Source organism: Pinus tabuliformis, chromosome X (assembly GCF_031772625.1).
Source record: "Pinus tabuliformis cultivar Carrire ecotype Pingquan chromosome X, CPIR1, whole genome shotgun sequence".
NCBI lineage: Eukaryota > Viridiplantae > Streptophyta > Pinopsida > Pinales > Pinaceae > Pinus > Pinus tabuliformis.
The window spans coordinates 182385483-182405970 of NC_142308.1; positions in this window are offsets into that span (position 1 = coordinate 182385483).

Here is a 20488-nt window from a genome sequence, read left to right on the forward strand (position 1 = left end):
CCCCTTTGAAATAAACTCCCCTCTTTCCTTATGTGTCTTACTATGATCCATCTGATTTAATGTTAGACGATTAAAAAATTTTCCACCCTTAGATCAAAGTTCTCGTTATAACTGAAACTATACATATCTTACGTCCTTGAAACCATATAAATAATGACTTAGGTTTTATGAAACACGGTTCTACGATCCATGTCTACTCTCTAAGATGTCACATGGGAGTGGTGAGGACTTGTGATGTCCAAGATCTTGCTTGAGTCTGCTGGCCAATATGTAGGTAAATAGGTTCTTCTTGGGTTGTCCAGGCTTAGGGAAAGTGCTCAACCTTGAGTCAGTTCCTTTCCATCTGCCTCCATGCAGCCCATTTCTCCAAGAATAGAGGGATTTTTCATCGAAGAACACCTCATAGTCGGACAAGAGGATGCCTTTGCATTATTAGAGAGATTTGTGGTGGAAGCAAAGGAAGAGGCTAGATCTCTTTTCCGCATGAGCAGTGCACAATATACAGCTTTAACATTTTTTCTCTTTATCAAACGAGCATTGAGGTGGCGAATATAAAGTCAAATATTCACAACCATCTCAATTTGATTTCCATGATTCAGTTGGGGATTACTCACGAGGTTCTTCTTGGGCTGTCTAGGCTCAGGGAAAGTGTTCAGCCTTCAGCCAGTTCCTCTGCATCTACCTCCATGCATTCCATTATTCCAATCACAGAGGGATCTACCTCAAGGCAGCCCGTTTCTCCAGCACAAAGGGCTTTTTCATCGAAGAGCCCCTTATAGTAAAACAAGAGGACGCCTTTGCAGTATTAGAGAGATTTGTGGTGGAAGGAGAGGAAGAGGGTAGCTCTCTTTTTCACATTAGCAGTGCACAATATTTATCTTTAACATTTTTTCTCATTATCAAATGAGCATTGAGGTCACCAATATGAATTCGGATGTTGACAACCATCTCAAGTTGATTTCCATGATTCAGTTGGGACTTACTCACAAGGTTCTTCTTGGGCTATCCACGCTCAGGGAAAGTGTTCATCCTTCAGCCAGTTCCTCTGCATCTACCTCCATGCAGCCCATTTCTCCAAGCACAAAGGGATTTTTCATTGAAGATTCCCTCATAGTCGAACAAGAGGATGCCTTTTTAGTATTAGAGAGATCTGTGGTGGAAGCAAAGGACGAGGGTAACTCTCGTTTTTGCATAGGGGTGATTGGCAAGGGTAGAGAAGGCAAAACCCTCCTCCTCATGATAGTCTTCAATACTTCAAAGGTGAGAAATCTCTTCAGAGATGACTTATTGTTTTGTCTCACTGTTTCCAATAATCTATCTTTCACAAATCTTAGAAATGAACTGTGTATGCAAATAGCCATGCTTACAAAGATAGAATTAGATAGAAATGAGGGTGATGAATATGAAAATATGTGGTTGAGTCAGAGATTGCAGACTCAGAGGTTTGCTTTATTTTTGGATGACGGTTGGAGAGATGGTTCCCAATTGATGGAGGAATTGGGTTTTCTACTGCTAACCCACCACTCCAACTCCAGACTTGTTGTAAGTTCAAGAAATCGTAGAGTCCTATCAGAAATTGGATTTGCAGAGACATTTGTAATAAGAATGGGGGATTTGGTAGAAGAGGACAGCTAGGAGCTATTTTCTATTCATCCTTTTCAAATTCCGTGATTCAGTTGGGCTTACTCACGAGGTTCTTTTTGGGCTTTCCACGCTCAGGTAAAGTGTTCAACCTTTAGCTAGTTCCTCTGCTTCTATCTCCATGTAGCCCATTTCTCCAAGTACATAGGGCTCTTTCATCGAAAAGCCCCTCATAGGACACCTTTGCAGTATTAGAGAGGTTTGTGGTGGAAGGAAAGGAAGAGGGTAGCTCTCTTTTTCATATTAGGGTGGTTGACAAGGGTGGAGAAGGAGAAACCCTCCTACTCAAGACAGTCTTCAATAGTCCAAAGGTGAGAAATCTCTTCAGAGATGACTTATTGCTTTGGCTCACTGTTTCCAATAATCCATCTTTTACAATTCTTAGAAATGAACTATGTATGCAAATAGCCATGCTTACAAAGATAGAATTAGATAGAAATGAGGGTGATGAATATGCAAAGATGTGGTTGAGTCAGAGATTGCACACTCAGAGGTTTGCTTTATTTTTGGATGAAATTTGGAGAGATGGTTCCCAGTTGATGGAGGAATTGGGTTTGCTTCTGCTAACCCACCACTCCAACTTGAGACTTGTTGTAAGTTTAAGAAATCGTAGAGTCCTGTCAGAAATTGAAGTTGCGGACAAATCTGTAATAAGAATGGAGATTTGGTAGAAGAGGACATCTTACAGCTATTTTCTATTCAACCTTTTCAATTTCCATGATTCAGTTGGGGCTTACTCACAAGGTTCTTCTTGGGTTGTCCACGCTTAGTGAAAGTGTTCAACCTTGAACCAGTTCCTCTTCATCTACCTCCATCCACCCATTTTTCCAAGCATAGAGGGCTTTTTCATCGAAGAGCCCCTCATAGTCGGACAAGAGGACGCCTTTGTAGTATTAAAGAGAGATTTGTCATGGAAGCAGAAGAAGAGGGTAGCTCCCTTTTTCGGATTGGGGTGGTTGGCGAGGGTGGAGCAGGTAAAAACCTCCTCCTCAAGACAGTCTTCAATAGTCCAAAGGTAAGAAATCTCTTCAGAGATAACTTATTTCTTTGGCTCATTGTTTCAAATAATCCATCTTTTACAAATCTTAGAAATGAACTGTGTATGCAAATATCCACGCTTACAAAGATATCATTAGATATAAATGAGGGTGATGAATATGAAAAGATGTGGTTGAGTCAGAGATTGCAGACTCAGAGGTTTGCTTTATTTTTTGGATGACGTTTGAGAGATGGTTCCGAATTGATGGAGGAATTGGGAAGTATATGGAGTCGATTTAGATAAGTGTGAGGGATGATCCATGACCAATTGGAAAACTATTTATTTTTAGTTGTAAAATTTATAAGATTTAAATATCTTCAACATGTTACTAGGTATCTGTATCACTCAATGCAGAGTCAAGGTTTATATCAAGTCACTTATGGATCAAAATCATGATGAATTAGTAAAATCTTAGTTGTTGGATGTAAAAAACAAGATTCAAATCTATTCTACATGTTAATGGGTATTTGTATCAATCCAATACATAGATGAAGTTTATAAACACCACTGATGGATCAAAAGAAGTTACACATGGCTCTATATTAGTTTAACCTCATTTAAAGATATTGTTGGGTAAAGGGCACTACATGTGTAAAACTCTAAAGACCTTTGATGTTACTACTTCTTCATTCTGTATAAGAGGTATATACGGTTCACCCTCCCTTGGGGGCAGTGTTTTGGAGAGTGCCCTAGTTCATTGGAACCAAGATCAGCTGAATTAACCCTGAGCTTTGCTGGCTAAAACCCAAAAGAAAATTGAAATATATTCTATCTACTTTTTACCTGTAATCTGATGATTGACTCATGTGCTTGGTTTGACGATCCTCTATGTTGCTGAATAATAAGGAATTGTGTGTTATTTGAGGGTTGTCTGGTAGTATGATGATTGACTCATTTGCTTGTTTTGACGATCCTTTCTGTTGCTAAATAATAAGGAATCGTGTGTTAAATGAGGGTTATTTATGTCTGGTAGTATAGTAACTTTTGTTGTATGGATTGTTCTCTTAAAATTATGGTGGGTGTAAAAGCGTGTTGTTTCCTCAGGGCATGCATGTTTTTGAATGCCAGTTTTACAAGTACAATGAAGACTAATAAACAATGTATGCCATTCTCTACGATAAGCAGACCATGAGGGGCATCCAATTACCCTCATATATTTGTCTAGCCTTGATTTTGAAGTTTTGAAACTTCACGGTGCCTCCCAGAGGAAACCTTGGTTCTTCAGAAGCAGGAGGTGCCATGGTAGCTTGCATTGAGCACTTGGTCTTTCTTTACCTGCAGCTCTAGAGGAAACATTCGTTCTTCATAATCAGGAGGTGCCATGGTAGCTTGAATTGAGCACTTGGTCTTTCTTTACCTATAGCTCTAGAGAAAACCTTGGTTCTTTAGAAGCAGGAGGTCCCATGATATTTTGCATTGAGCACTTGGTATTTCTTTACCTACAGCTTTAGGGGTCAAGATAATTCTGGCATTGGCCATTCAAAAATCCCAGAACACTATTTGGCTGAGGTTGCCAGACAGGTGCTCAAAGGCTTGCATCATCTGTGGCAGATATTTCTTCTCCCAAGAACTTAACATTGTTGCTTATGGGAATGTCCTTACACCCACACAGTCATCTGGGCTAAGCTGTTATGCTCTAAAAATGAAGCCCAAATTGTTTATACTATCATCCATTTCTTGTGTAATTCTTCTTCCATTCCTTATCATCCTCCTCTTCTCAAATCTTCTCCACCATAAATATTTCATTGCTAATTCCAATGGATCATTTTTATTTAACTCTTCACCTCCCACTTCAGCCAATTCGAACTCTAATAATTCATATTCCCCTCACGCCAACTGTTTGCTAAACAATTTCCTTGGATTTATTCTAGGACTCTGATCAAGATGTTAAAATTAAGCCTGAGTCAGAAGTTGCATGGCCAGACTTTGAATACCCTCAGATTATGGATTGAAGAAGTATTTGCTTAAGAAATCTACAACCATGGTGAATTGGTCTTGCCACTTATATTCTCAGTTTTCAGGTAATCAAAGATGCTCATATTTAACAACTTGAGAGATCTATCAGGAAACATTACCTTATGGCATGCATGTCTGTAAAAGTAATCAGGCTAAAACTATGTTGCATGTTGATGGCAATCTCAGCTATTGTTCATCAGATTGAGAAAGAAGAGTTAATTGATAAATATCACCTAAAGTACATGAAAGGACTCAAAAACCCCAATTCAGCAGTAGGTCCAGTCACCTTCGATGGAAATCTTGATGTGAAGGAAAGAAAAAGGTATCTCGATTATTCTGAAGGGACTGATTTGCCTTGCGGTTTTTCCAATTACTGTACCTCAGTGTTCCTTGTGCCTGAAGAAGATAGGAAGGCCATGGAACAGTGCAAGGGGGTTGTGGTCATTTCAGCTATATTTAGAGCCTATGAAAAGATTAAGAAACCAATAAAGTTAGGAAAATCACAACAAAAAATGTTTGCTTCTTCATGTTTATGGACAATGCAACTCTCACAGTTCTTGCTAGATACCAGATCAAGCCCAATGAGTCTCATAGAATTGGAATTTGGCACATTGTTTTGGTCAGGGAGTTTCCATTTAAGGAATTTGTAATCAATGGCCTCATACACAAGTATCTTCCCTGCAGGATTTTCCCAAACGGTGTTTACAACATTTGGATGGATGCCAAGCTACATCTATATATATTTCATTTAATGGAGTTGATAGAGACTGAATTGTTTTTCCATGTGAATTCTAGTGGTGATTCTGGTTATACCGGAAATTAAGGAAAATATAATGAAATGTGCTCTTCTGGACAACTGGTATCCAAACTAGGTGTACACCATGAAAACATTTTTAACTCAAACAGAAACAACGAATTTTTCCAAGTGGCTTTTCGTTGTCAACGCAATACTAAACTGAATTTTTCCAGGTGCCTTTTTGTTGTCAATGCAATCCGGAACTGAAATTTGGTACAAGTTGTATAGATGTTGCATGCGCACCATCGTGACAAAGATTTTATTAAATGAGGTGCGACATGGGGATAGATGTTGATTGAGACGGTACAAATATATGAGTCCATCCACCAGCTTAGATGAACAAAGATGCTAATATTCCCTATTATGCATTTGTCATTGTTTTGGCTCTATTTGATTCATACATCAATTTTGCTTGTCTACTCTTATTGTGTAATGGTTTATGTTGCCAATTTCAGTCTCTCTTCATCTGTGAAAAATATATTTTTTTGCACAATGTAATAGTAGTTTCTAGATTTAGTTGGGAGGTATGGATATTTCCAATAGTTAGTATTGGATCTTTTGTAAATTGAATGGAATGTTACTAATTTTATTGTAAGAAGTGTGGGATCTTATGCCAAAGTGGAATAGGAAATGTTTCTAATTTGTAGAAGATATGGATGGATATAGAAGTTTCTTATGTCACATTGGAGGGATGGATTTCTCCAATTTTAACATAGGAAGTATCTTCCTTCCTCCTCAACGTAGGAATTCTGTGTAAAGATGACGTTTTTGACTTTTGGAAAACTACTCGATGGTATGAGGATAGATGTTTCCAATTTTAATTTATGGTCAAGAAATTGATGAATTAAAATTAATCGTTAATAATGAGCCCTTGGTTCCTGATGATTTTCCATTACGGTGAAATAGATCTTCTACTAGTTCACTTTGATCTTCGAATTAGTTTTGGGATCTATGTTTCACTCCTTGTACTCTATTTGGCTTACAGTTTCCATGTGAAATGTGTGTTACTCTATAGCTTGCGAGAGTCCACTCCTACTCTCTTTGACTTACAGTTTCCATGTGAAACTTATTTTACTCTATAGCTTGCCAGAGTCCAGAAATTTGCGAGGAAAGACTTGGGTGCTTAGTGATTGGTTTGATGGGTTTGTGCTCTTTCAAAAGTTGAAGGATATTAGTGAGCAATTGACTAAGGTAAGTTGCTATTGAGCCTTTATGCTACCCATACATGTTATTTTAATTGTATAATGGATCCTTGAGAAAAGACATTTTGTATTGCTAACTCTATTGATTGTAGGCTTGCTTAAGGATTGTAAAATAATTAGTTCAATTATGAGTGAAGATAGGTGGTAAACTAGAATTTGCACCAGATGTTGCAAAGGAAACGTCGTAAGGAATAAATTGAAGAACAATGGCGACATAAGATGCAGAGATGTAATAGAAATGAAATTCTATGGTTGAACATGGTTAACCATGAATAATACCAGTAGTATGCAGTACCCTAACAAATAATAAGGGTTCTTTTTACTCATAATTTTAATTAGAACTCTGGTAATGGTTGGTTCTTCATAATGAGGAGGTGCCATGGTAGCTTGCATTGAGCACTTGGTCTTTCTTTACCTGCAACTCTAGAGGAAACCTTGGTTCTTCAGAATCAGGCTACAATGGTAGCTTGCATTGAGCACATGGTCTTTCTTTACCTACAGCTCTAGAGGAAACCTTGGTTCTTTAGAAGTAGGAGGTGCCATGGTAGCTTGCATTGAGAACTTGGTCTTTCTTTACCTGCAGCTCTAGGGATCAAGATAATTCTTGCCATTGGCTGTTCGAAAATCCCAAAACACTATTTGGCTGAGGTTGTGAGGAAGGTGCTTAAGGGCTTGCATTACCTGCACCAAAAAAAAATTGCTCACCATGATATAAAGCGCTCCAATTTACTGATCAATAAGAGAAGTTGCATATAAATATAAATAATTGAATTCATAATTGATATATTTTTAATCATTTGTAGTTATATAATTATGTACACTATTTTGACAAAATTATCAATAAAATATTATATATTTTCGGTAGTGTTTTTTATATGTATTAGAGAAGTGTAGAATTTAATTAAAATGTAGTAGAATAATTGAGTTAATTATTTTGAAATTCTTTTCCCCAAAAAATTATATAATATATAAAATAAATATTTATTTTTAGAAATTTGATATACATAAAATTGTAAAGTTTAAAATAATTTGAATGTTGTAAAAATTTCCACACTGTTGTTGAATTGATTTATACAAAGTCAGTTGATTTAAATAACTTTCAATGAACGTTGGCCCACCCCAAATCATTAATCCATGATCAAACTTCAATCATAATTACTAGTGAAAAACACTTATTTGCATAATAGAGTAATTGGGTTAATTATCTAATGGTTCTATTTTCTTGGAATTAGTGTTAATACTGTTTTAAATTAAATATATATTATAAAATTTTGATAAAGGCTAATTCTTAAAATTGCAAATCTTAATTGATAAGTTTCATTTAAAAATTTGGATGCTATCGATTCAAAAATAATTTTCAATGGAAATAAGATTGCATCCAAATCATCAAACCATTACCGGAGTTCTAATTAAAATTATGAGTAAAAAGGACCCTTCTTATTTCTCAGGGTACTGCATACTACCGGTATTATTCATGGTTAACCATGGTCAACCATAAAATTTCATTTCTATTATATCTCTGCATGTTATTTAGACTTTCCTATTCCTATGTCACCATTGCTCCTCAATTTATGCCTTATGGTATTTCCTTTGCAACATCTGGTGCAAATGCTAGTTATAGACTAAAACCGCATGACATGAAATCCTAGGTATTTCATCATAGGATACGTATCTCTCACATGTTGCATACATATGCAATAGGAGTCTGCTCAACATTGTTGGTCATGATTGTTATTTTTTTGTATGATTTTTACAAGTAGAGGAGAGTGAATTGTCATAACCTCTACACAATTTTGTTGGATGAGAGTTGATTTTGCAGGTTCCATTTTATTTTAAGCCAAACAAAATTGCATTTGTATGTTTTGGAGAATACATTTGTTGCAGTTTTCTTAAGGAATACTTGACAAGAATTATGAAAAACTTCTACAATGTGATCATTGGTTAAACCTTCTAAGTAAGAAAGGCATCATGGGTCGAAATTCCCCATATTTTGATTCTAGTGGCACACTATTTCAAGAACAGAATGAACATACTTGTTATGGTGAAACACATGAGCATAAATCTTATTTGTTTCCACATTTTGATCATTCAAAAGATAACTATCTGCTACCTTTCTCAAATATTTTAGATACAAGAACAATTAGGGTTTCACCACTGGTCAAAGAAATGAACCTCTTGAGTTCGATGGCCATGTTTTAGACTGTGTACTGCAAGACACACCTTCTCCCTGCTCAGGTATAAAGATAATTTTTTGTTTTCCATTTGTCTTTCATTTATGGCTTGTTAAGTTTTCTTTCAAATTTCAACTACCCTAAAGTTTTCAAAAGTTTTTGTAGAAGTATGTTATGGCTTTTTGAGTGTGCATATGCATTACATCTATTGTATCTATCCATAGTACCCAGAGTGTTTTACTCACAAAAATGCTCATGGAAGTGAAAAATATCACTATAGGTACCCCCTAGAAGAGGGGTAACCAATCCCATAAGCATTCATGATCTTTCTATAGACTTTAGTAGGAACCACAAACATTAAAACTATGAAACTTTTTTGACATCCTTTGCACTCTCCACTTCTTTGATCCTACCACTAAAATTGTATTTCTTTATTGTGTGTTGATCATCCTGAAACTATGTCACAAAGAATGTGCATGAATCAGTTGATTTGATTTTCAGGAGCATGCTAATGAGCTTAAAATTTAAATAAATGTGTATAATTTAAATTTTGAAGCAACAAACAGTTTTACCCTAGAATGTTGTTGGTTATAAACTTTTATTTTATGTTTATTTATGGAATTGACCTAAAATATTATTTCTTATGATTGTTTGAATAATGATTTTGTAGAAAAGAAAATTGAATAAGAATTTTCAAAGGTTTATGCTTAAATTTGCATCCCTTATTTCCCGTCATAATGTTGATTGTTATGCTTACACAGGAAGCTGGGTTGTTTCCTTCATTTGATATCTTGGCTCTATACCAGAAGTTGCATCCAAATTGTACATTCTATTCAGTTCTGGTAAGCTTAGTTATATAACATTACTTATAAAAATGTACATGTACACATGGTGTTCCCTTGGAAGTAAATTGCAAACGTTGAAGTTGGTTTAACAGATCTTGTTTTTCTCGCTGCATTATAGACATCATAACCTATGGAATGTATCTTAACAAGCACCGGTTAACACACTAGGAGACATAGCATAGATGTAATAGACCATGACAAATCACCTGGAAACCTAAAGTACTTAAACAAGTGATTTTTAAGGTGTAAATTGGAATACAACACAAGTACACAAACCAGGGCTTCTAAGAATAGAAAATAATGACACAAGTTGGCATCCACTATTGGCATGAGAACCCTTCAAATTGTTATAACTTATGTTGTCTCTAGGAACAATATCTCAAAGACAACCATAGCATGCAAATTTCATGTAGGTATACTAAATCCCATATAACTATATGCAAGAGTCCAAGTCATATACCGATAGCTTTAACTAGGTTATTCCTTAGAACTAAAAGAAATCTTTGCATGCCTGAATTTTGTGAAGATTTGCTACTGACATGGTTGGTTGAAAAATAAACTATCCCTAATGATTCACCTATGTTGTCACTGAGATCAAGATATTATTGTCTGAAAGCCCCACAAGGCTTGCTACCTAATTTTCATTGGACTTAGCCAATATTTCCCATTTGACATAATTTGCATAAATAGATTATGCTGACAATTAGGTGATGCATGTGGTAGTAATACATACATTTTCCAAGTGGGCTTTAGTTGATCTTATTGAAAGTTTATCCTACCATACTCCATCATGGTATATTTAGGGTTAGGGTCCATGATTCCATGCACATGTTGTTTCACAAGACATGATTCCAACAAAGTCCACATTCACCTTGTGACTAGTTTGGCAATACATGTGACCATGTTGCTCAACCTTGCCAAGTTCCTTGCACCAAGATGTTGGCATCATGACAGTTAATTCAATGAATTGTTGAATCAAAACAATATCATCAATTCATATGATTGTCAAGGTTAATTGAATGCACATCCAACCTCGTTATTTGACTGGGAATTCTAGTGACTAGTTCATTATTCATTGAGAGTCAACTTTCCCTCAAATAATTGGTGTAATTGTGTGGAAATTTCAGACCATTTTCATTGGTGAAAATCATCCACATTGGGATTTAACTCATTGTTTTGTTTCTTGGTGTAATTCCCTCACACTTCCAGTGTTTCATCCATTCATGGTACGCTCATTATGGTATATTGATCCAAGTAATTTATGTAAACTATATTATGACAGTAAAATCATTTGGATGGTTTGTTGACTACTACAGACATCATCTTAGTGATCTTGTACTTATAAATTTTCTTAATTGTTAAACGTACAACTCATACATATTCTTGTGGGATTTATTGTTGTGGGAAAAGCTCATACATATTCCCAAGCTAATAATCAGTTTACTGTGTTTCCCAAGCTAATAATCAATGCACCATTGTGTACTTTTGGCATCAAATACCAAGGCATGTGTATGGGCACTGATCTGAACAAACATTAATATTTGAATCTATGGAGCTAAATGAGTAAATTGTCATGGCTCTTTGTGTTGTCACAACAGATTTTGGGAGATGCAAATTCGTAAACAGAGGCCTATTTATCTAGTTGGGATTGTAAGCACTCAAATCTTGAACCCAAATTGGAAGGTAGATTTCTCATGCAATTGTCATATGGAGTTATAGTGCATTGGTATTGGTGGTTAGAATTGGTCTTGGCTTTCCATAGTAGGAAAAGAAAACCTTGAAAGAAACAACAGAACATTCGAAAGAATCGTAAAAACATAAGCTATAATGTTGAGATTTATGATTCTTTGGCATAAGTTTTAGTTATGGTGTTTACTTTTCTTACAAAACTTTCTTATTTATTTTTTAATGGGGAAATTATGTTCAATCCATATGATGCTTCTTAGTTGTGTGTTTGGGAAAAATAATTTGCACTAGAAGTGTATCCTTTCCACATTTAAGTTTATACAATGACATGTGCTTTGCAATATGAGTTGTATCATACTTGGTGTTTTTGTTTTTCTCAGGCCATTACATGGGACTTGGTTTTGATAAGATCTGAGAAGGCCAAGCATGATTTGGATCATAGTTTGACGCATGTTGAGTCCATAGTGCCACAAATATTAGGGCAACAAGTGGGTAGCTGACATGCCACCTTTTATAATTTTTTTTTTTCAACTTTATACATGCCTCCAGGCAATTTGTCACTGTGCAATTGATTATTCAAGAGAATGGAGAAGTCATATAATTTTTCTTTTTTTTTTTGTATCAGGAAGTGAGCATCTATTATATTTAAAGAAAAAAATGTATGTTTTAGCTGTGTTTGACTTGAGATTATCCAACAAAAATGAACCAAGCGGCCTAATTTTAGTTTAAGTGGTTGGTTATAGCATGACTAAATGTGAGCCCTTGAGGCATGACCTTATATCTGAAATGGATGATATTGTTGTGTTTCACTTGCAATTATCTATACAAATATTCTACTATAGTGGACCTGGTTTGAGTTTTCGAGCCCAATTTGAACCTTGTCAAAGGCCTGACCAACAATCTAGTTGTGAAAACTATCCTGTGACCAACAAGGCATCTATTTATGACAACATGAAATAAAATTTAGTGATCAAGGGAGCTTATTCATGCTACACTACTTCTCAAAGGATTTTATTCCTTTTCCTACCCTACTGTAGCATGTGCAAAATGAGGGTGCTACCTGAAATTAGTGATCCACTACAAACACCTTAAAACTTCATCAATACAATGTTTTCTTCCCTTATTCTTAGTTATCATGCAAAATAATGAAGCATCAAAATTCCAACATTCATAGGTTGTGTTTTCTATCACTGATGGGCTGAACAAGAATTTCGATATTTGCAAATTAGTAGTACCTTCAAAGTTGAAACACATGTAGGTGTTGACATAAGCTAGTGAGAGGATTAGTCCATCCAAGATTGCATAGGAATGTAATAATTATTGCCCATTAACTTTGAAAATTGTCCTTTTCTACCACCTGGGAGCACATAATGTTGTTATGTTTTGTCCCTCATGAAATATTGGCTCCACGAGATAGTATAGCATGTCATTTTGGTAGGTCTGTATTAGGGAATGTGAGTGATAGGAACATATCAAGTGTAGTGAAATGTGATCTAAAAGGATTGCCTCAACTATAGTTTCTTTGGTTGGAAGGATCTGAAGTTCACTTGTTGGTTTTCCTATGAATTTGTTAAACCTTGCATTCTCTTCTGTGAGAGCCTTGATTAGGCTCATGCATTGATCTATGTCTTCTATAACATGTTGAAGTTCTCCATGCACCCTCTCTAGCTCTTCATTCAAGGCATTCCGATGTTTTATTCCTTCAAGAAGGGATTCTGGCTCAAGTAAGAAGAGGGTTAATCAGCATTCTTATATATAATGCCATCTAAGCAATGGAACAGAAGTAATATTTATTGGATCATATGTAATCACTATTTCCGTCAAGCATTATATACAAAGGTGATTGAGTTTCATAATACTATAGCTTGCTTGGAAGATATTGTCAGATGCATAATATACTTGCCTTAGCATTTTATAGTTTTGTCTGGAAATCAGCAGCACTTCCCCATATAGCACTAAGAGTTTCTACAATAGCAACTTTTTCTTGCTTTGTCTTCATATTCTCTTATGTAGTAGCAGCAACATCAATCTGCAACTTGTTGTTGTATACTTGAAGACTTGTTATATTATGTTAGTCATTTGTTAATATCATGTAAATATTTGATCTGGCAAGAAAAGGCAAAAGTTAGTCAACAAGATTATCAAAAGGGGAAGCTAAAATCATGAAAAAACTTCTTGTGTGTCAGAAACATTTAAAGAGAAGAAGAAACATAAAACAATTTAAATACTTCATCATTTGAAGTTGAAAGTTCATTCTTAATTTTGTCTATATGGTTGGTGTTATCACTCAGAATTTTCCTTAGAAGTTATCAGAAGAAGGAAGAGACCGAGGTAATCACAAACCAATCTTTTAAGTATAGGCTCTAGAAAACCTATGACTCAGAGAGGGCTCTCTCTATATAATTTAGCTTTGTTTTACTAGGATTTTAGGCTAGTTCTTAATGTTCATTGGGGTTTTGGTTTTGAATTGAAGGTTGGGTGGTGGAATTCTTGGAATAGATGGATAGAGAAAGGTCTTTAAGTGATTGGGCTATGGAGTCAACAAATGGATAGCAGAACTGGATCAATTCATTAAAGGGAATGTTCACAGGGTAGGCTAGCAAAGTAAAGTGAAAATCTTTAGGTCGAATGGGTGAAATGATCCTAATGAGGGTGAGAGAGCACTTACGAATTCTCAGACCAAGGTTAAAATGAAGAACAAAGGATAATCATGAACAAAGGGCAGTTAAGAATCCTTTGCTATAGATCACAAGGAACTGCCTAAACTAAGAAGCAATCCACAATTCCTTAACTTAGATTAGTGAAGAAAACATTCAGTATGCAAAATAGTTAAAACAGAGTGCAGCTAAGCAATTTCTGAGATATCATTCCATGTTATAGGATTTAGATTTTTAGAGATACAAGTAAGATTGTGGAAAAACATAAAGAAAAATAACATTGAACGTGAGAGAATACTTATTTGAACTATTCTTTACACAAGAATCCAGTGAAATATCTGATCTTTATTCCTTTATCCAGCTAGCTGATCTAGTCATTGATACAATAGAATTTCAAACTTAAGAACAAGAAGTCAATAGACATGTTTTGGAATCCACCCTAGATACTTTGATTTGTACAGTATTTATACAAAAATTATTACAAAATATCCCAAAACAACTTGAGATTTAATCTAAGAAATACAAATATCTTCTTGCAAGAAGATAGAGACAGCTATTGAACTATTTCATGATGTCCCTTTTATTATGGTTGTGCTGGCCTTTATCATTGAATTTGTAGCCCTTTATGTTGGCTTCTTGTTGTAGTGTTTCACGTTAGAATCTTCTTCAACTTATCTTTCATGTGATACTCTTTAACCCTGATACTCTTTGACCCTGATGTGCTGTTTTCACCTGTTTACCTAGCTGTTCTGTTTTTACTATGCAATAACTTTTTTACTGTAAATTTAACACATTAAATTAGTCATTGTCTCCCACCATTCTGCATCAGGTAATTTTACATTCATCATCCTCCTATAGATCTCATATGCTTTAGTATATTTGGGAAAATTGGGCTTGGTGAGTAATAAATGTTTGATCTCATGCTCCAGGAAAAATAAGCTTTCAAATGTGTTGTACAAAACTTTGCCTGTTGGCAATGCTTTTATGGATGAAGAGCTAGCCTGTTCCTTAGCCAATTGTCTGAGTCTATTACCATAGTCCAACTGTGCCATGAGTTTGTCATTGATAACCATAGGACTGGGCAGACCTTTCTCCCTCAAAATATGGAATTTAGCCATGTACCTATCAATGGCTACCTACATATTGTGGCAGTTTTCTTCTAAATTAGCATAACGTTCCTTTTGGAAAGGACCTTATTTCTAAAATGGTCACAGTCCTATATTCTATATTTACCTCATGGAGCTCATATCTATTCTTGCTGTTGAGGAAGTGGATGTGTCTATTGGCATCCTCTAGCTTATCTCCCAACTCCTCCTTCACATTTAGGATAGATTTTGTAGCTATCTTTACTAACTCTGTTTGTTCAAAAGTAACTTGGATTGATGGCCAAATATCATTGACACAGTCAATGATATTGGCCCACAACATTTCCTTGGATTTCCCAAGTGGTTTCTCCAGTGTTAAGTCTTTCTCTAAGACTTTGATTCTTTCACTCATTCTTTGGGCCTTCTGTGCTTCCTATTTTTGCTTAAGTTGGGCAAGTTTGCAGTTAGTTTCCAAACTATTAACCTTTTCTCTTAAGCTGTTCATTTCAGTAGCCTAGATAGACATCTCTTCCATGGATTTGACTAGTTCTACTGCTTTCTCTCCTGATGCACCTGTTGCTGATGTAGATTCTGTTGTTGCTGGAAAAGTTGTTGCAAGTGGAGCTGTAGGTGCCAAAGATGCTGCTAGTGTGGATGGTACTGTTGTGGAGACTGTAGGGATAACATTTGTTGAAGAAGTGTCCATATCTACCTGTTTTAATTGGATTAAAGCATCCAATTCCTTTTCTGTCTCTTTTAGTTGATCATTCAGCTTTAAGACTATGTCCATGAGTTCTTCATGTCCCTGCTAGGCTTCTAGGACTTCCAATGTTTGTGGATGCTATAGCTGAGGTATTTTTAGTTGTTTCTTCAATGAAGTTATATGATCATTCTTCTTTTTAATAAGTTGTTATGTGGATTTTATATCCTTGGGATCGTGTCCCAATTCAACCACTAAGTCTTCTAAGGACTTGATCCTGGTATCCTTGGCCTGTCAGGAGGTCTTCTCTAACTAAAATTGTGCTAAAATGTTGTTTAAAGAATTTTGTAGCTCATGAGCAGCTACGGATTTACTTGTTAGGGTGGAGTATATCATTTCTCCATCCTGTTTGTGTAGTTCACTCTGGTATATGGAATGAATATCCCTTGCCAACACTTCAAAGTCTACCTTTCTGAAATCAGATGTTGTCTTTGGCGGCTGAGCTATAGGTTTGATGAATGGCATTTGCAGCTTCCCCTCTTTAATGTCAAAGGCTGACATTAGCCTTATTTGATTGTTAGGAGTCAGCTTTAGATATTGAGGATAGGTTTGGGCCTTGAGCCTTTTGTTTCTTGCTTTGATTTCCTTGTATCTTTCCTTGAGGTCTTGGTCCCTGTCAGCAGGCCTACTGAATGGAGAGACTTCCACACTAAGCTGCCTTTCCAACATCTGAGTTTGTGATGTGGAAGGCTCTTACATGCCTTCAGATGCAGTGGTAGGCCTACTTCTGTTTCCTTCTGTGTTTGTGACCTCAGCTGAGCCCTCTGTATCCTCCTGTTCAAAGACAGGATTCATTTTCTGCCTTTTTGCATGGCTTGTTTCTAGTTGAGCGAATGAAGTTTCTCTTGCTGATGTAGTGGCCTCCTCCCTACTTCTCTTTAGGTTCTTCTCCTCATTTTGACGAGTGCACATAACTAGAGGGGTACTCATGGTTGTCTCTGGTTGGTCTAATTACTCTGATACCTACAAGAAAGAACCCTCATCAAGTTGTCTTTTTAGATCAATGAGAGTATTCTCTATGTCTACCCTGGTGCTATCTTGGTCCACTAGGGTACCTTCCACCCATTTTGTTTGGTTGGCATAGGCTTCTATTTTAGGTATGGGATGGTGAATGAAAGTTCCTAGCTTAGGATTTTGTCTCTTCTTTGTGATGAATTTCAAAGGGTCATATCTCCAAATAAAACTTCTTTGGAACTTCATGTTCTGCAATATCAAATCTGCTTCTTTTCCCGCCTCCCTAGAGTTGCATATGAAGGGGCCCAGTTGGTCTTTTATTTTGAAATTGGTCTTCTTCTTGGAATTGACGAAGTTTACTTCATCTGCATTGATGATTTGTCTATAGTATTCTAATGCAAACAACCTCATTTGGAGGTATCCTGGTAGCTTGTACGGTGCCCGCATGCAACCGTAGATTCTAATTTTGGTGTGGTTTTGGTATAAGTACCAATCACCCAGTTTGGTATGCTTGGAAAGTTGGAGGACTCTGTTTATTTCTGGATTGATTCTAGGAGGAGGGCTTCCAGTCAACATTGCCATGACTGGGTGTACAAATAAAACAATGAAATTAGAATAAGAGTATGGAGACTGATATTGGTGGATCAATGGGGTCTAAAAACCGATTGACTTGGGCTAACCCTTGGTGTCCAACTTTTGAAGGGTGAATGGGAACTTATCAGGTTGATAATACAAGAACATATGGTATAAGATGGAGGAATACTTGAAAACTCTTTCATTGCTCATTCTAAGGAATTGTTCATGCATCCTATCAGCTATAAATTGGGCATAGTCATAAATGACAGTAGGAGGTTGTCTTGGAGTGTAGATGGACATGAAGGCAATGATTAACTCATCAATGTATTCACTAGTGGTGTACCCTAACACACATGATATCATGGCTACAATTTTCTCACCCCATGGAGAGAAAATGGCTGATACATATGGAGGGGGGTCCTTGGGGATGTGTTTTACCTCTCTGATGAATGTTTAGAACAATTGGGACAATTTTGTAGGGCTAAGCTTGGGATACAGGTCCATTAGGTCTCCAATTGAGAGGGGAGTTAGGTTTGGTTCTGGTTGGAGCTGCAACATTTCATTTATGGACTCAGCAGTGATGGTGAAAAATCTGGTTTGGTTTGGGGACATGACTGCTCTCTGACTAAGGATGTAATTGGCATGAGAATAGTGGACAATCTCTGGGAAAATGTGGACTTGGGGGAACTAGTATCTGGGAAAATTTGACTCCCAAAGGCCAATCTCATCAGCATGGTTGAGGTATCCGTCCCTAATTTGCCAATGTACATTGAGCAAGGGCTCTAGGGTAGTGGCATCTTTTATTTGGAAATCTGTATCAGCTAAAGGAAGGTGTTCCAGGTCCAAATGGGGGGTGGTAATGGGTCTCACGTCCATGGCAATGGGGGCAGCCATACTCAGTTCTTGTGGATTTGAGTGTGGGGGGTAATTTAGAGTTTTTAGGGCAACGACGGTTTTGTAGATGGTTATGGCTCAGAGTGTAAAAATCAAAGTAAATTTGATATTTTTCACTTAATTAATAGTGTTATGAGGGTGAATTTACTTGGAATTTGACAATGGAGTTGGTTTTCCATGGTTAAATACCTGGAATTGGGCAAAATTCATTGTAACTGGTGGTTAATGGAGGCTGCAGAGGTTCCGTAAAGTTCTGGAACGGACTAATGAATGAGCTGGACTATGTGCAGCGTCCGTGTAGCAATGGTAGAGGTCTGTGAGCGAATTCTCAGTTTGCAAGGGTCGCAACGAGTTTTTGAGTTTTCGCCAGTGAATGCGCAAAAACAGTGAAAAGAGGGATAATGGGAATTTTATAGAAAAAACGTTAATTTTTGGCGGGTTCATTATTCATGAATAGTGGCAGTTTTTCAATTAAATGGGGGAAGTGGTTTAGGAGGGCGATCGCACTACTTTTCTGTTGTGGGCAGTATTTGGGAGAGGTCACTTGATTCCATTCATCGTTTAACACGTAGCATCGGGGGTCAGGGGAAAACCGCCTTATCAGGTGGGTAAAGGACGGAGATTGGGCACAGTCGATATGATCACAGGCCATTGGATGAGGAGGAGTGATAATCAATGGTGGTCGGGAGATGGAGTTGCGCGGTGATTTATACATAAAGTTTTCGGGGGGCCCATGGGGCTAATCACCAGAAATATAGGATTAGATTAATACTTAATCTTATTGGGGGTGCCTTAATATAGGATTAGGAACTGAGGATGAGATTTTAATATATTTCTATGGGATATGGGGTAGTCATATAGTTTATAACTAAACTAAGGGGTGGGGTTATTTTATATAAAGGAGATAAATATATACGGGCTAATGGGTTTTTCGGGAATTTTATATATTTTATTAAAAGTTAATATGAGTTCAAATGAGTGGAAGGGGTATTGTACATAGGTAAAGAAAATATTATACACTTTCCATACATTTAGTACTTAGGATAAATGTAATTTGGTGGGTTTTTGCATACAATATGTTATCATGGGGTTTTCCTAGGAAAAAGAATTTAACCTTTAGGGAAAGGGGTTTTGTGAGGGGGATGAATTAATTACAAGGGAATTTAACACCTTTAATTCTTAAGTCATCAAGCCGAGGGTCCGGTCCCACCAGAAGTCAGAGAAATGCTCTGAGCCTTTTTGACTTAAAGAACTATAGGTATTAATATTTTATCATGAAAGGGAAGTTAGTGAGTGTCATAGGGGTTAAAATGAATGATGGGGATGTGTTTTGGAGAATTTAGCATCTATGGATAAATACTAATTCACTAGACAAGTAGTTGTGCCTAGAACAATAGTTTAAAGTGTTTTAGACTTCCCCTATAAGAAATAGATAAGAAGAGAGGATAGAAGGCCTACCTGTAGTTCTACTTCCCCTCGTGTCCCTTGTATCTATTCAGTCGCTTCTTCCCATACTTGATCTGAAAATCACTTGAGAGTGATCTCATTCAATTAATTAATTAACGTATTATAGACTCATATGCTTGTGCGTGTCTATGTTATCTTAGGCAACGGATCGATAAGATTGCAAAATACACAGACACTAGAAAACAATAAGAGAAACACAACAAGCAAAATGCAAAACATAACAATTTAATAAGGAGTTTACCATATCCTCCAGGGTTACGTCTCCGATCCAACTTTCAGTGGTGGCTTTATTTTATTATGCCTTTAAGTAGAGTTTTACAATGAGGAGCTCCATTTGAGTCTCCTGGAACAGACGATGCTTAGTAGGGTGGTTCTTGGATTCCCCAAGCCACTAGAGTGCACATAATACCCCTTACCAAGTCTTCACCTGAACTGGTCTTAATGGGATGAGTCCAATTTGGTACTCAGATCCTCGAAAGATATCCTCACAGGGATTGCTTGAACCTCTCAAGCCTGGTTCTGTCTTCTCGATGCTGCCTTAGTTCTGCAGGTCAGCTTGGCTCTCTATTCTTTGCTTCGCTTTCTATTTTCTGTGTCTCACTATTTCCTTATTCCTTTTTTCTTTATCCTCTAGTCTCTGTCTATTCATGGCTTAAAGCCAATCCATCCCTTGACTGTTCGCTTCCTCTTCCACCTCTTCAGATCGCCTGCTGCTGTTTGCTTGAAATTCCCTACCTCTGCATCATCGCCACTGTGTAA